The 6,162-nt window shown below is 42.2% G+C and overlaps 1 long non-coding RNA gene and 1 pseudogene across 1 annotated transcript; one reads left to right on the top strand and one right to left on the bottom strand.

Moving 5' to 3' along the window:
• Positions 1-718, bottom strand: part of LOC116073616 — a 1,240-nt pseudogene extending 522 nt beyond the window's left edge.
• Positions 719-2,351: 1,633 nt separating this feature from the next.
• Positions 2,352-5,924, top strand: LOC116073487. Its single transcript, XR_004111826.1, has 3 exons — positions 2,352-2,562; positions 3,518-3,986; positions 5,729-5,924. It is a non-coding gene; the product is annotated as an uncharacterized LOC116073487 (long non-coding RNA).
• The last annotated feature ends 238 nt before the right edge of the window (positions 5,925-6,162 follow it).

Here is a 6,162-nt window from a genome sequence, read left to right as displayed (position 1 = left end):
TGAAAGAACTCGCCCATCTCCATGAGGATCTTCAGGGCATTGGCATGCTCCTTCTCCCCGTCAATGCCTGCCATGAACATGGCGGCCGCAACAGGCAGGTAGAAAGAGTAGAAAGCAGTCTTGTATTTGACAATAGATTTGTATCTCTTTTCAGTGTATCTACTGAGATCCACATGGCCCTGGGGATGCTGTGATGAGGTCTAGAGTCTGTCCGATCTCAGTTTGATAGGAACTCTGCAGAAAGAGCTCCAGCAGGTTGAGGTAGTAGGACTGCTCCCTGCAGTAGAACTTCAGCAGGCAGTAGATGGAGGCTTCCAGAAGCAGAGCATCGTTGATGGCGTCCAAGCCTATGCCTGGCTTCTGATACCAGCAGATCTGACCCCGGCGAGTGAGAGAAGAGTCCATGATGTCATCTGACACAAGGAAGAAAGCCTGGAGCAGTTCTACACACCAGCCCACAGTCAGGGCCCGCTGCAGACTCTCAGGATCCTGTTTCCTTGGCTCCACCAGCTCCTGGAAGGCTTGTACCACAGTCAGACCCCGGTTGTACTTGCCTCCTATGGCATTGTACTCTAGGACCTCCTTGAGCCGGGTTCTGGGTCATCCCCTGTTTCTGGGTGCCCAGCTCCTCCTCAGTCAGCTCCTTGACTTGGGAGAAGTGCTGGATGAAATTCTGCTTGTCTTGGTTATAAACATCCAATTTCTGGTTTCCATTCATTCTGACAGAGGAGCTAAATGCTCTGTTCTTCAACGCGGATTCTCCCTCCACATCACAATTCTTAATTCAGTATCTTTCCTTTATGTATCATCAGCATTATCTTTCTTCCCTTCATGTATTCACAATTGGTATAAAAATGAGAACAGGAACTAACATGAGTGACTGATATATTATACTAAGTGTGTTGCATAGATGTTTACCCATTGATCTATTGTTGATCCCAGGCCTTCAAATGAGGCATTGACAATGGCAGTCAAGGAAAGGAGCAGACTCTGAGTGCAGATGGAACTGGACTTTGGAGCAAGGTCCAAAGCTTGTGTTTCTTCTGCTGGGAATTTGGACTTTGACCAGTTGCACTTGGACTGACGTCATAAGGCCTTTAGACCAGAGTCAGGAGATGCTGTTCTTTGCTATTAACATTTCGCAGACATTGAACCTGGGTCTGACTTTTCCTTTTTATTTTTTACTGCCTACATTATGCTTTGGGCTGGGTCCTAATTAAGCCCATGTCCTTGTTAATATGGATAGAGGACTGTCCCTTTTCCTGATGTCCTTCCTAGGGAGCATATTTTCTTATTCAGCCATCTCAGTTCTTTCCCACATTTATTCTTGGCTTGTGGACAGTTAAAGAATATTTGCTGACTGTGGGAGGAATAATTTTAAAATGTAAAGTTCACTAGTATCAGAGATGGAGCTCAAATTCTTTCAACTTACCTTTCATAATGCCATATTGAAATGACCTCTTGACTTGGAAGCTTGTGGGTGGCACATCCAATAACCATTTGGTGTTCTTACTGAAATTACCAGCAGAGGCACATGGGAAGGGTTGTATGATAGAATATTGCACATTTTCTTATATATGTGTGTACACATGTATATCTACACACACATACATAGAAATACACAACTTACTCTCTGGTTTCTGTTATGGGATGTGGCAAAGCCTTCAATTCTTTTCCTAGGCATTGACCCATCAGATAAAGACCTACTAGTTGAGTCACCTCAATTTGCTTTTGACTCCTACTAGAGAATTGGAATGAATGGTTTAAAGGGGACAGGGTAATTATTATCTTAGATTCACTGTGCTTGTGTCAGGTTTTGGACCTCTTCCTGAGCTTTGAGGTGAGATTTTTTTTTTGCCTGTGAGTTCCATTGTACTCATTCATGGTTCTGCACTGTTTCTTATTTTTCTGAGTTCATCATGGCATGGTTTTTCAGCATGTTCTTTCATGTTCAGCCCCCATTAGCCTTCTTTGCTGTGTATTTTAAGGACATCTCAAGTCATAACATCTTTCTGTCATTGTGTCCAGAGGATATAGCTAGGCTTCTCCTTGAGATGGTCTCTGTTTTGTGTATTGGCCCTTTGGATGTACAGGGGAAGACAGTGAGTACTTTTAGACTCCTGCCCATACATCACTGGCATTCTAGACTAGTGCTGTCTTGGCTTTTACTGGGTTATTTATTGACTAATTGTGAGCACTCTTAGAATTTCTTTCTCCAAAACCAGCTGTGCTTGGATTGTGTATTTTAGGAAAGAAGTTCTCAACATAGAGAAGGGGCCAGGGGGACACTGGAAAATAATAGTTTGTTCACACGATTCTTCATTGTTTGGTTTTCTGTTTTCCAGGTTTGAAGATCAAACCCCAAACCTTACACATGCCAGATAAGTGATTCACTGCTAATCCCAATCCCCATCTTCTGCCCACAAGATTCCTCGGGAGAGTTGGGAGATGAGGTTGGTAGGGTTCTGGAGACAGGTGGAAAGCAACATCACCTGTGGATGGCAACACTTCTTTCCCACAACCTCATCTGTTCTTCAGACCAATTGTGCAATTCTTATTAAGGTATGTAGGTAGGGTCTCTGAAAGAGGCCAGAATCATCTATCTGGAAAAGGGGACTTCTCCGCATGCTGGTGGACATTCACTTTAGATTTCTGTTTTCAGGGATATACTTTCTAATCCTTCTCCCTAGTCCACCTCTTGTCTTCTTCCCTGACCCTTCCATCTTTTCCCCACACCTTTTCCTGAACTCTACCTCAGTTGGTAGTTTACTTGTTCCTAAAATTGGCGAGCTTCTTGTTGTCATGCATTCTGTGATGTGTCCTTTAGAGTCCCTCATGGTTTCTCCTTCTCTAGTCTCAGTCTGAGGCACAGTTCAACTGGGCCTGGAAATTCAATTGAATCACTATGTACTGCTGTATTCATTTAGAGGTTGCAATTATACCCAAGAGGATAGTAGCTACCATTTTATATAAGGATGCCCATTGTATCATTGTTGTTTTGTGGGGAGTTTTTGTTATTTTCTACTATAGATAAACACTGACATAGTATCAAATGCCAAAGATAAGGTGAGGGAGTTTCTGAGGTGAAATGACAAATATTGTCTTTCTCTGACGGCATCCCCTCTAAATTATTGAGATGGAATGGCTGGTAGAGCTGGGTAACAGTCCCTCTCTTCAATCTTCCTTCTTATGTCTATCCAGTAAATGGCAAGAATGAGGGGAAGATATGGATATGGCCTTCCTCGTCTGGAACTCATTTATTTAGTATAAAGGGTTCTTGAATAAGGTGGATTTTTTTCCCCTTCATTTTTTTCTAACAGATTTTCTTCCCCTGTTATGTTGTAAGATTGATTTCTATCTTCAAAATGTGTTCATGAGGATGAGGGCTTTTCAGTGAAAGCATTACAAATCACTCACAAACTCCAGGCATCTTTGGGAGGAGCAAGGCTGTTTCTCTAAAACTCATTTTTCATGGAGAGCAGCACCACCTGCCATCTTCCTGCATTTTCAATTTCAGAATGTCCTTGTCTGTTTGGAGCTCCGGTGTGTGAATTTCAGATGAGCCCGTGCCAGCTTTTAAATTCACACGGTTTGAAGAGACGATGCAGTTGCAGCTGATGGAAGCTTAGTGGCTGAGGAAGCCTGCCTGAATTAGAAGCCTGTATTCCAGTGAAGTCTCCATCTTGCAGTTGCAGGGTTCTGGCTTGTCATCAGTCAGACCATATTTCAAAGTGACGTCACAGCAATTAACTGATTGGCTCCTCCCAGCATCCTGTGGATAAGGGAGAGAAGGAAGCCAAGAACTTGAACGGTTTTGTGAACTTTGGCTCAAAGCAAGATAGTGGTAGAGCTGGCACAAGAACTCCATTCTTCTTCATTTTACCAAGGATCCAAGGCCTGGAGCACGGTATTTAGAACTCTGCAGAAAGCTTCTTGGGTTGTTTAGCAGCAAGGCACTGGAATGGAATCAGAAAATTAGCATCAAGGTATCTGGCTTTTTAATTAGCCATGAACGTATCTTTATATTAAATTCCTGCCATAATATTTGACTTCCCATAGGTAGTCAGCAAATGTCTGTAAAAAGTGATGAATAAGTTTTCTTCTATGCTCTGAGAAAATAGAGCTCTGCCGCAAGCAGAGAGATTAGAGAGCGATTGCAGAGGTATGACACTGAGGCTCTGAACAGAACAACAACGAAATGTGATGCAAAATGAGCCCTAGGATTTCTGTATCTCATAGACAGACCTCCTGTGCCTTGGACACACCCCTCACACACACACACACACACACACACACACACACACACACACACACACAAATTATGTTTTTCATTATCTGTTTAGATACTGGAAACCCCTCTAAGAAAAGGACAACTACATTCCATTATACATTTATTTCCCTCAGTGACAATTGTGGCTTTGGAGTACATGGCTCAGGCACAAGGTTTAAAGAGTTTAGAGGAGTAGTTGTTGGGATTTGATTTTTGCCTCCATGCTCCTCACTCTTTGACCTTCTTATTGGGCCCATTGTTTTCTGGCTTGGAATAGATGTATCCTAGTCAACCATGCAGCTCACACAACATTTGTTGCTTGGTGTTCTCTTGCCTCTTCATACACAGGTTACGGTGTCCTTTCACTGAGTATCTGAAGCTGCATCTTTGCATCTCTTTTGACTATCACCTGTACAATGTATTAATTCTAGTCTTGCTTGCTTTTTATCTGACAGTGCCTACTCACCATAATTTAATAGGGGTAAAAACATTTGCCAGTTGGAAATATAAAACCTCATCAAAATACTAACCAAGGCAGCTTTGAATGCAAAACAAGTCAGATTAAGTCCATCCATGTACTGACAAGGAAACAGACTCTTGGAGAGGTTTTGTGCACACCATCTTTTCAAAGAGCTGATGATTGAGTTGAGCATAGAAGGTTTTTTCATCCCCCCTTTTCTTTTTAAAGTTGCTTTTAATTTGTAAATAATAATAATAATAACAATCATCATCATCATCATCATCAGGTATAACATGGAGCCTCAGGACTGATTGAAGTGTGCTATTTCATATAGGTCTTCCTTTCTACCTTCTCACTGCAACCTAATACTTGATGCAAGCAACTTACTAGAAAATAGGATTTGTTCAGTTCAAGGTGTCATGATTGGGAAGGGATGGCAGCCTATGGGAGCCATCATGCATTGGGAGTGCAGACTGCCATGTTCTCATCTATCTGCTAGAGAGAGAGAGAGAGAGAGAGAGAGAGAGAGAGAGAGAGAGAGAGAGAGAGAGAGAGAGAGAGAGAGAAAGTCATTAGCCATTAGCAAAAGCATTACAGCTAGTTCCTACAAAGAACTCTGATGTGATCCCCATGGTAACATGACCAGAGTGGAAATGGCAGTTGTAATGCATCAGGAAGCTGATTGTTAGCTGTGGAAGACCACAGACCATAGATATAAGGAGCTCCTTGGGACCCATGATCTCATACTGGTGATGCTGGATGTCAGCCAAAGTTTGTAAATGAATGAGCCTGAACAAACTTGATTTGTTAAGCTGCAGAGAGAGAGAGAGAGAGAGAGAGAGAGAGAGAGAGAGAGAGAGAGAGAGAGAGAGAGAGAATCAGATTTCAGATTTTACTTGGTTCTGGTAAATGATTGAACTCCATATTATTTTTTAAAAATGGATTCTTCTCTCATACAATACATCCTGACCATAGTTTCCCTTCCCTCCACTCCTCAGTTTCCTTTGCTACCTCCTCCAGATCCACACTGCCTCCATCTCCCTTAAGAAAAGAGCAGAACTTCAAGAGACAACAACCAAACACAACAAAGCAACATACAATAAGACAAGGCAAAGCTCTAATACTGAGGCTGGACAAGGCAACCCAGCAGGAGGAAGAGTCCCGAGATCAGATCAAGGAAGGGCTGAAGAGATGGCTCAGCGGTTAAGTTCAATTCCCAGCAATCATATGGTGGCTCACAACCATCTGTAATTGGGATCCAATGCCTTCTTCTGGTGTGTCTGAAGATAGCTACAATGTACTCATATAAATAAAATAAATTAATAAATCTTTAAAGAAAGAAGAAAAAGAAAAAAAGAGTCAAAGACATACTTACTTACAGTTAGAGAAGTCCCACAAAAACAAGCTAACAGCCACAACATATATGCAGAGG

Source organism: Mastomys coucha, unplaced genomic scaffold, assembly GCF_008632895.1.
Source record: "Mastomys coucha isolate ucsf_1 unplaced genomic scaffold, UCSF_Mcou_1 pScaffold23, whole genome shotgun sequence".
In the NCBI taxonomy this organism is placed as follows: Eukaryota; Metazoa; Chordata; class Mammalia; order Rodentia; family Muridae; genus Mastomys; species Mastomys coucha.
This window is presented reverse-complemented; position numbering and strand designations above follow the sequence as displayed.